Below are 12,036 nucleotides of genomic sequence, written 5' to 3'. Positions count from 1 at the left end.
CATACTGGTTTTATCATGTATTTTATGGATTAATTAATAAAGATGGACTTTTGAAGGTGCGGATCTTGTGCAGTGTCTGCAAGCACTTGTTACTCCAAAGCTGATCTCTGCATGTCCAACACAGGGGCGTAGGAATCACCATAGCAATGATAGCAGTTGCTATGGGGCCCATAGCCAAAAGGGGCACTCCCTCCCTCTTGGAGCCCCCCCCCTCTTATAAAAGGCCGGCAGCGTCAGGCTTTTCACTCACTCATGTGCCCGCAGTAATTAGAGAAGGGAGAGCTGCTGTGCAGAGACCTATAGGGAAAGCTTAGTTAGGCTCTTGTAGGCTTCTTAGCTTGCTCCTTGCTGGTTCTTATTGCTAACAAAGCACCCCTCAACAGCTTTTTTGAGAGCTAATCTTCTTCTTGTGATCTGATTTTGTGTGTGTGTGTGTGTGTGTGTGTGTGTGTGTGTGTGTCCCACAGACACTTGTGTTGCATAGACAGCCTTGGTAATTCCTACTGTGTGTGCCACTGCCAGGCCCAGCACATTCAGTGACTGCCTGTGTGTGTGTGACAGGTGCACATTATAATACCCATCACTGCATATACCTACGTGTTGTTCACTTCAGTGCACCCACCTACCTACGTGAGCGCACGCAGTGTCACTGTGCCTGTCCGATACTTGTCTGTGTGTGACAGGTGCACATTATAATACCCATCACTGCATATACCTACCTAAAGTGTAGAGAAACCGAGAGCCCAATATAGTGTAGTATGTTAAGCATAAATGAAATAAAGGTTATCGTGAGAAAATTATACTCACAAACATGGGTTACCACAAAGGCAACCACTGTATAGGCAGGTGAGGAGATTAGACCTGTCCTCACTCAGGGATAAGAAGTCGCTCTCTGTAGATGCGAAAGGGGGTAGATCACCCCTCCACCAGGGGTGGACACAGTATAGCAGTAGGAGAACAGAGGCGCCAGCAGGATAAAAGCGGATAAAAACTTTAAAATTTGCTGGGAGGAAGCGGTGGACTTACCTCCATAAAGCAGACACGAAAGACTGTCTGAATAGTAGCAATCACATTTATTAAATAGTACCCCAAAAAAGTGCAACGCGTTTCGCAGGCCCAGCCCGCTTCATCAGGCAATAAACTTGGGGACAAAACAGAATTTCGGCATTAGCAGGTGTAGCGCCTCCACCTACCTGTTCACTTCAGTGCACCCACCTACCCACGTGAGCGCATGCAGTGTCACTGTGCCTGTCCGGTACTTGTCTGTGTGTGAAAGGTATATGCAGTGATGGGTATTATAATGTGCACCTGTCACACACAGACAGGTACCGGACAGGCACAGTGACACTGCATGCGCTCACGTAGGTAGGTGGGTGCACTGAGGTGAACAACAGGTATGAATATGAAGTGATGGGTATTACAAATGTGCACCTGTCACACACACGTACCGTGAACAGGTACAGTGACTGGTGGTATTAAATATCACACTGCGTGCGCTCACGTAGCTAGGTGAGTGCATTGAACAACAGGTAGGTATATGCAGTGATGGGTATTATAATGTGCACCTACCTGTTGTTCAGTGCACCCACCTACCTACGTGAGGGCACGCAGTGTGATATTTAATACCACCAGTCACTGTACCTGTTCACGGTATGTGTGACAGCTGCACATTTAATACCCATCAATGCATATACCTACCTGTTGTTCAGTGCACCCACCTACCTACATGAGCGCACGCAGTGTGATATTTAATACCACCAGTCACTGTACCTGTTCACAGTACGTGTGTGTGACAGGTGCACATTTGTAATACCCATCACTGAATATACCTACCTGTTGTGTTCAGTCCACCCACCTACCTACGTGAGTGCACGCAGTGTGATATATAGAGATGGGCCGAACGGTTCGCCCGCGAACGGTTCCAGGCAAACTTTAGGTGGTTCGCGTTCGCCGGCGAAGACGAACTTTTGCAGAAGTTCGATTCGCCCCATAATGCTTCATTGAGCAGAACTTTGACCCTCTGCATCAGAGTCAGCAGGCACATTGTCACCAATCAGACTGCACTCACTCTTGGAGCCCCACCCCCCTTATAAAAGGCAAGGTTCTCCTGTCGTTTTACTCACTCGTCTGCCTCCAGTAATTAGTTAAGGGACAGCTGCTGACAGACTCTGCTAGGGAGAGTTTAGTTAGGATGTACCATTATGATCAATCCAAGAGAAAAATTAGCTTGCTTAATCTACGGAATTGTACTATATCAAAAGCCAGCTTACATACCATGGCTGGGAATTGAACCCAGGCTGGGCTGGGAATTGAACCCAGGGCTCAGTGTGTGGTAGGTAACTCATTTAAGCACTATACCACCAACAACACTACATGCTGAAGCCAGCCTAGCATTTACCATTATGATCAATGCAAGAGAAAAATTAGCTTGCTTAATCCACGGAATTGTACTATATCAAAAGCCAGCTTACATACCGTGGCTGGGAATTGAACCCAGGCTGAGCTGGGAATTGAACCCAGGTCTCAGTGTGTGGTAGGTAACTCATTTAACCACTATACGACCAACAACACTACATGCTGAAACTTCTTGGAGCAGACTTACCTCCTCCCTCCAAAAGACACACATACATCCCCATAAAATCATTCAACAGCAACTGCATGCACAGTCTTTGTGGTACACAGTCTGTGTGGCACAATTGGTTAGTGTGTTTGGCTATTAACTGCAAGATTGGTGGTTCAAGTCCACCCAGGCCTTTTGTGTTCAACAGTTGTCCGAAGAGAACCCCAGATAGCCAGGTAGATTCATCTAACTCTCCCTCTCTCTCTCTCTCTCTCTCTCTCTCTCTCTCTCTCTCTCGTAGGGATGGTCACAGCTTTCCGTGGAATTGTATTTTCCGCAATTTTAGTCGGAAATTGGTCGTTCCGTTTGGTCAGAACGGAATTGCTTTTTCAATCTGGCGGAATTCCGAAATTGCCTGTGAAATTCTGCCGGTATCTGATGGTTTTAAGATGAAAATTCACTTCAATGGCATCAAGTCCTAGAGAGAGAGAGAGAGAGAGAGAGAGATAGATAGAGATAGAGAGAGGTATAGAGAGAGAGAGAGAGAGAGAGAACTTTTTTCCCTTGGGTATATCACAATGGTACATGCTAGGCTGGCTTCAGCATGTAGTGTTGTTGGTGGTATAGTGGTTAAATGAGTTACCTACTGCACACTGAGACCTGGGTTCAACTCCCTGCCCAGCCTGGGGTCAATTCCCAGCCATGGTATGTAAGCTGGCTTTTGAAATACTACAATTCCCTGGAAGATGAGACCCTCCGGGAAGAGAGAGAGAGAGAGAGAGGAGAGAAGGAGAGGGAGAGATACAGTAAACACCAAAGTCCACCACAGCCAGCTGGACTACTCCCCAAATGCTACCAACACAGTCTCACTCAACACCCCAGAGCCCAGCCACAGCCAGCCAGGCCCCTTCCCAAATGCTGCCAAGACTGCCCCACCCAACACTCCAGAGCCCAAGCCTAAACAATAAACAAATGGCTCCTATAAACCTCGCAGTCCTGATATTGTGCTGATTATAGACTCTAATGGGACATACCTGGACACAAAGAGACTCTTTCCAGTTATGAATGCCACTAAAATCATCTGCTCAACTATTGAACAAGCAGCAGGGGTCATTAATGAGCCTTATTTCACAGACCCAAAACATCTCATCCTGCACACCGGCACCAATGACATTAAACAAAACACCATAGACCAAGAAACCATCACAGACAAATTGTCACAAATTGCAAAAAGGACACAGCTGAAATTCACCAATACAAAGATTATTCTATCTGCCCTGCTCCCAAGAAAAGATATCTCTCACCAGACAATTAAACAAATCAATGCAGAGCTGGCCTCCAATCTAGGATCCTAACCAGGCATACAACTGGCACAGCACCCTACAATCTAAGCCCACCATCATCTGTACAACAACAAGCACCTTAACAAACAAGGAGTCAGCCTCCTTGCAAAGGAGTTTAAGGACATGGTACTTAATAGACCTCATAGACCACAAGAAAGACCTAATCCAACACACAGATGGCAAACTCCAATAAAGTGTTACCAAAGAGAGCACCCACAAAAACAACAAATGTGGAGGAACCGCCTGACCCACAATGGCAACACGGAGCAAGGGAGGGCAGAAACACGGCGAAAATCAGGACTTTGTGTAGCACTTTATATAGTATACTGATGCGACACCCCGATAATATTGAGTCCTATGACAATCCATGCTCATTACAAGGTATACAGACTCAAAATGACATCACTTATTATCAGTAGCTGGAACATTCAAGGGCTGAATGCCTCAGCCTTTGGATCCAAAACAAATGATCCAGGCTTTAAAAAGAGACTTGAAAACATTGATATTTAAATCCTCCTGGAGACATGGACCCGGGCAGAGGATGAATCTCTTGCACCCATGGGATACAGAGAATTTTCTGTATCTTCACAGAAAAACAAGAACGTTAATCAGGGTCGTCGTTCAGGAGGCATACTAATCTGGTACAAGGAGGAGCTTACAGAGCACATTAAAGCTATCAAACGAGGAGACAGCCACATCTGGATCAAAATAAACAGCCCCATCCTCACCTCTTAGTCTGACATGTACATGTGTGCAGCATATATCCCCCCAACAGAGTCCCCTTACTACAAACCTGATATCTATGAGGTCCTACAAAGAGAAGCCTGCCACTTCCAGTCTCAGGGCAGAGTACTCATCTATGGAGACCACAACGCCAGAACAGGCACAGAGAAGGACTATCTGACCTCTGAGGGAAACACATACATACTTGGAGGGGAGAGCTATTACCAGGAACCAATGCAGACAGCAAGAAATAGCTATGACAAGGCAGTAAACTAAAACGGGAAAGCCCTGCTGAACTTGTGTTGGAGCCTCGGCCTATACATAATAAATGGGCGAACCAGGGGTGACTCTCTTGGGAGATTCACTATGAACTCACACGTAGGCAGCAGTGTGGTAGATTATGCTGTCACAGATACAGACTGTTGTATCTTGCAGTAAGAAAGCAGAGTAGATTTTATAAGCTTTATTCCAAGATGTCAGCCACAGAACACATGCTGCTGTACCATCTTCTCAACCCAGTAAGAACCAAGACACAGGAAATAACATACACACCATAGAATCCTAGCCTGTCAGCATCAACAGTGACACCTACAGGTCAGAGGTATGAACACCACATATTCCCCTCTTAGTACAAAGAGTCTTTACCTCAATATCAAGAAAGTAAACAAGAAATAAAAGTGTAAATACATTTCACAATAAAGTACATTGCAATGTAACTACATTACGTAGTCCTTGGTCCACACAGGAGGCTTTCGGATCCTTTGAGTATAAGGTGGTGGTTCAGGATCCTGGTGACCTGTTTCTTGGTTGTCAGTAGGGGTAGGTAGATTTAATGCCTCAAGTGGAACATCAGCAAAGTCATGCCTAACAGGCGCAAGACGACTGGCATTCCATGTGCGTCCATCAGACAGTTTGTAGGTGTAAGGTCCTCGTTGGCTGGTCACTTTAAGAGGATTAGAAAATCTGGATTGACTCTGTTTTATTAATCCGGGTTTTTTAACTCGAACTAAATGTCCACATTGGAAGTGCACTTCTTTTGCACCACGTTTGCGATCAGTATAGGCCTTACTTTTATCTTGTTGCTGCTGAACAGTCTTAGCAACTGTTGGTCGCAGAGGTACTGAACGCTGAGGAAGTGGAATATCTGCAACATGTAGTTTAGTTCGCATCTTTCTGCCGTGTAACAGTTCAGCCGGTGATGCTTGTGTAGTCACATGTTGAGTTGCTCTGTAGACATGCAGGAATTCAGTAGTAAAAACTTTCCAAGATCTTCCTGTAAGTTTCGCAGTCTGAAGAGCCTCTTTAAGGCTTCTGTTGAATCTTTCAATCTCCCCATTTGCTTGAGGATAATACACTGAGGACTTTCTGTGCACAATATTCCTCTGTCGCAAGAACGTTTCGAACTCAGATGAAACAAATTGTGGTCCATTGTCAGACACAAGTTCTTTTGGATTACCTTCCCTGCTAAAGACGGTGGTGAGAAAGGTAATCACAGAGGCAGAAGTTGTATGAGATACAAATGCAATCTCGGGCCATTTGCTGTAATAATCCATTAATGTTATAGCAAAGCGGCAGTCCATAGGTGCTTCTGAGAATGGGCCCACAATATCAATAGCAAGCTTCTCCCAAGCAGAATCAGGAAATGGCACAGGTTGTAGTGGTGGCGTGTGTGTGACAGCAGACTTGTCATGACTCTGACAGGTAACACAAGTTTGGATAGCAGTTACTACTTGGGCATCCATGCCAGGCCACCAGTAGAGTTCACGTAGTCTTTGCTTAGTTCTCACAATTCCCTGGTGACTCTCATGAGCAAGATTTATAAGATGAGCTCTCAAAGCCTCAGGCACAAGCAAGCGATGAGATCCACGGACTATATAGCCATCAACCAATGACAGTTCATGCCTTATCCTGTAATAAGATTTCAGAATAGCACTCAGCTTATTCTCAGTGTTAGGCCATTTGCTTTGCAGCATGTCCCGTAATTGTAGTTGCACTGGGCATGATGCAAGACAAGCTTGTTGAAACTCAGAAGCTGTAACTGGATCCACATCAGTAAATGCAACAACTTCAGCATCTTCATCCAATGTACTTGTGGTCACAGGTAATGGTAGACGTGACAAGCAGTCAGCAGTAACATTTTGCACACCTGGTTTGTATTGGATTGTATAGTTAAAGTTTAGTAGCCTTGAAGACCATCGGGCTATGCGCATTCCTGCTCGTCCAAGCCCTTTTGTAGTAAGCAGTGTAGTCAAAGGACTGTGGTCGGTACGCAAGGTAAACTGCCGGCCCCACAGATACGTTCGCCACTTTTCTGTAGCCCAAACACAAGCAAGGGCTTCTTTCTCAACAGTAGAATATTTCCGTTCAGTCTCTGTAAGGGTTCTAGAGACAAAGGCAACAGTTTTCTCCACCAAATCTGCCTGGCACTGTGTAAGGACGGCACCAAGGCCATAGTCTGAAGCATCTGTAGTAACAATAGTAGGTAGAGAAGGGTCAAACAGTGCAAGGGCTGGACTGTTCACTATGAGCTGTTTAACTGCATCAAAGCTGTGCTGGGCTTCCTCTGACCAGGTCATGCTTGCTTTTCCACGTAGCAATGCTCTCATGGGCTCCACCACTGAAGCATAGTTGGGAATGAATTTCGAATATCATGAAGTAAGTCCCAGAAAAGCACGCAAGGTATGAAAGTCAGATGGAGCAGGAGCATGTATCACTGCTTGCACATGCTCAGGATCAGGCAACAGTCCATCTTGTGATATAATGTGACCCAGAAACGACAGCTGAGTTTGCCGAAAACAGCATTTAGAAGGATTGAGGTTTAGTCCAGCAGACTCAAGGCGATGCAAAACGACCTTAAGGTACTTGTCATGCAGATCCAATGTTGGACCATACACAATGATGTCATCCAGATAACACTGAACACCAGGAATGTTATGAAGGATTAAGTTCATCAGTCTTTGAAAGCAACCGGGTGCTGAAGCCAAACCATAGGGGACACGCTTGAAACGGAACAGTCCCTCATGTGTAATAAATGCAGTGAGATCTCGGCTTTCCTCATGCAACAAAACCTGGTGGTAGGCACTTTGTAGATCCAAAGTAGAAAAGAATTTAGCTCCTCTGAGTTCTGAAAACATCTCCTCAATATGTGGCAAGGGGTGACTGTCAATAACAATAGCTTTGTTTGGTTCACGCAGGTCAACACACAGTCTTATGCCACCTGATTTCTTTCTGGTCACCACAATAGGAGATACCCACTCAGATGCCTCACGTTTTTCAACCACTTCTTGGTCCAGTAATTTGTAAATTTCCTTGGAAACAGCGTCTCTTACAGAGAAGGGTAAGCGTCTCAACTTCTGACACACTGGTTGCACATCTGGGCGCACTCTTATTTTATGAACAAAGTCCTTTGCACAGCCCAGGGAAGCATCATGTAGAGGAGAAATGTCTGACACTGGCTGCATAGGAAGAGTTGGTGCTGTGGTAATAAGACCATCCACTAACTGTAGATGAAGTGCAGCAAACAGATCCCTGCCCAGTATAGCTGTGCCTTTCTTTACAATGTAGAATTCAGCCTGCACACTATTGGAGTGGAATTGTACAGTCACTAGCAGGCAACCAAGCACAGGAATAGGATCCCTGAGATAACTGACCAGCTTCAGAGTAGGTGCAGTAAGTGGTTCATTTTCAAAGCACTTAATGTAGATGTCCTCAGGTAGTATGGACACAGCAGACCCTGTATCCAGCATGAGAGTAATGGAGTAACTCTGATTTGCAGAAGCAGTAACTTGTACAGTGCATAAAAGTTTATCAGGAATAGAGCCAGCATGCTGGTCAATACTTAACACAGTAACCTCAGGAGCAGTAACTTCATGAACCTGTTTAGCAGGAGAAGTGCGGCATACTTTTTCAAAGTGTCCCACTTTGTTACATTTGCGGCAACGTGCAGCTTTTGCAGGGCATGAAGTGTAGTTTGCCATGTGCTGTGCCGAGCCACACCGGAAGCAGTACCCGTTATGTGAATATGCAGCTCTGCTTTGTACTTTAAGTGGATCTTTTGCAGTATCTGTGTATGAAGAATGTGGCTTAGGAGAGGCCCAGTCTGACTTTACCATCTGTATGTCAGTAGTCCCCTGAATGAGGGTTTTTGCATCAGCCATAGCCGATTCAGTGTGACTGGACAGTGTAATAGCTTTTGTCAGAGTCAGATCCTGTTCTAGAAGCAATCTTTCTCTAATGCGGCTGGAGTTTGTCTTTTCCACTAACTGGTCTCTGATCATTTCATCAGCCAGGGCACCAAACTCACAGGTAACAACCAGCTCTCTCAGAGCTGCTATATATTGGACTGTAGATTCACCATTGTGTTGTCCTCTTTGGCGAAATCTGTATCTTTCAGCCACCACATTGACTTTAGGCACAAAGAAGTTCTGTAATGCAGCAAGAGCTGTCGCATATGTGTCTCCAGCGGACAGTGTAAAGAATATGCGCTGGCCTTCTGTCCCCAGACAGTGGATGAGTAAAGCACGCTTTCTATCATCAGAAATCACCTCCTGACTAGCAGCAAGTATGTAATTCTCAAACATTCGAATCCAAGCAGGAAAAGGCATAGTAGGCTCACCCGGGTGTGGAAGGAAAGCTGCAGGCTGCTGGAGTGCTAGAAGAGACATCCTCGTCGCCAATATGTTGTATCTTGCAGTAAGAAAGCAGAGTAGATTTTATAAGCTTTATTCCAAGATGTCAGCCACAGAACACATGCTGCTGTACCATCTTCTCAACCCAGTAAGAACCAAGACACAGGAAATAACATACACACCATAGAATCCTAGCCTGTCAGCATCAACAGTGACACCTACAGGTCAGAGGTATGAACACCACACAGACCCCATAAACATCAATGCCCTCATAGTCACCCCTGAAACACACCTGTCAGACCACAGCCAAATCTTGCTGTACCTGAAATCCACCGATAAACCAACCACACAGCAGCCTCATCAGACCGGTCTCTACAAGCTGCCACCACCCTTCAAATGGCCCAAACAGTCTGCCACCGAATACACCAACATGACCAAAACTGCCAAAATCCAAGAACTGCTGACAAACTTTTATAACAACCCATATGAACCAAACCAACAAGGTGTCAGCCATGCAGTGAAGGACTTCAGTAACATCCTACATACCATGGCAGTACTAGCAGGCTTTACGCAGACCAACTTCAAGAGATCCACAAATAAACAGTCCCAAAAATGGTTTGACAGTGAATGCAAGGCTCTACGTAATTCACTAAGGGCAGCCTCTAACCAAAAACACAGAGACCCCAACAACCGGGACCTAAGGGAAGCCCATGACCACCTACAGAGACAACACAAAGACACCCTCAGGTGGAAAAAACAGAGCCATATCTCCCACAAACTCCAACAGCTTGAGGACTCCCTCCAAGACAACTCATTCTGGGAGACCTGGAACCATATCGGCGCAAAGCCTAAAAAAAAGCCCTCTTCATATCCAAAATGGCCACATCTGGCTCCACTACTTCAGGAACCTCTACAAAGACATCCCAGAAAATGCCCGAACCCTGGAGCAGAAACAAATAGCTGCAAAACTAAAGGACATGGAGGAGACAATCAAGGACTTTCAAAACCCTCTGGATACACTAATCACGGTGCAGGAAATAAGAGAAAGAACAAAGCTGATAAAATGCAAGAAAGCCAGCGGTACAGATGGAATCCTGCCAGAGATGATCAAATACAGCCCCCCAGATATACATGAGGCACTCGCAAGACTATTCAACCTCATCCTGAGTGCTGACTCCTTTCCTCAGGCCTGGAGTGAAGGCCTCATAACACCCATCTACAAGAATGGGGACAGATATGATCCAGCAAACTACAGAGGAATCTGTGTCAGCAGCACACTGGGGAAACTGTTTAACAGTATCATCAATAAAAGGATCCTCTCCTTCCTCACACAGCAGGACATACTCAGCAAAAGCCAAACCGGGTTCATGCCATACCACCGCACAACCGACCACATCTACACACTGCACAGCCCCGCCAAGACAACATGTCCACAGCTCACGTGGCAAAATACACGCTTGCTTTGTTGATTTTAAGAAGGTGTTTGACTCGGTGTGGCACCCAGGCCTTTTCCTAAAACTCCTAGAGAGTGACTCTATGATGTCATCAAGAGTTCATATACTGGGAACCAATGCAGTGTGAAAGTGGATGGGAAGAGAAGTGCGTTCTTCAAGCAGGGTCGAGGAGTCAGGCAGGGCTGCAGTCTGAGCCCAACGCTCTTTAACATATACATTAACCAACTGGCTGTAGCCCTGGAATCCTCCCCAGCACCAGGCCTTCTCCTGCATGACTGTGAGGTGAAGTTCCTGCTGTATGCAGATGACCTTGTGCTGCTCTCCCCAACAGAGAAAGGGCTACAGGACAGCCTGGCAGTATTGGAGACTTTCTGTACCACATGGGCACTACCCATCAACCCAAAGAAGACAAAAGATATGGTGTTCCAGAGGAAGAATGGAAATAAAAACCCCACCTCCTCATTTACATTAAATGGTTCCCCACTGGTGTCCACTAACAGCTACACCTACCTGGAGCTGGAGATCAACCAATCAGAAAGATTTAAACCAGCAGTACAGGCCCTGAAAGAAAAAGCCCGCAGAACATTTTATGCCATCATAAGCAGGGCCGGATTTCTGGAAAGGCCACAAAGGCCACGGCCTAGGGCGATAAAATCAGATAAGATAAGAAGGGCGGCATGACTTGGAGAGAGAAGAGGTCATATGTCAAAATTAATCACCTCTTCTGGTCCCGCAGCGCAGCCAGCCAGCGCCCTGCTCTGCACTAATAGCTGAATTCCAGAGTTCCCCAATTCCAGCAAGTCTCTCTCTCAATCAACATCTGCTGTCACCTCATCTGATGATCAATTCCTCTTATCATGATCATACAAGTTGATGTGAGAAATACCAGGGATTTACATTACAAAGCAGATAGAACTAAGTTCCGCTGAGTTTTTATGCAGGCATTCAAAGACATCAGTGAACCCTGCTAATTTCTTCACTTTCTCCTTTACAGTTTTGACACTGACCCCAGCAGCTATAAATTACACTTTCTTATCTCTAGTCTACTTAAATTTATGGCTTTAGTTTTTTTTTTTTTTCTTCCTAGCCAGCAGTGGTCTCAGTTAACTCTTTCCTGACTCATTTTCTGTTCCTACCATCTATGAGAGGAATAAAAATGCTGTTTGCTTTACTTTCATTGCTAAACTGTCACTGTCACCTGAGCTGTTACTACCTCTATGCTAGTGTGTATAGTTTGGCATCCTTCTCCTTTCCTGTAGCAGTAAAGCATTGTACCATTTTAGCTACAGCGAAAGCAGAGAGTTTTGAATGAGGATGATACCATTTAT

This window comes from Hyperolius riggenbachi, chromosome 2, assembly GCF_040937935.1.
Source record: "Hyperolius riggenbachi isolate aHypRig1 chromosome 2, aHypRig1.pri, whole genome shotgun sequence".
NCBI classification, from domain to species: domain Eukaryota; kingdom Metazoa; phylum Chordata; class Amphibia; order Anura; family Hyperoliidae; genus Hyperolius; species Hyperolius riggenbachi.
Note: the sequence above shows the minus strand (reverse complement) of the source record.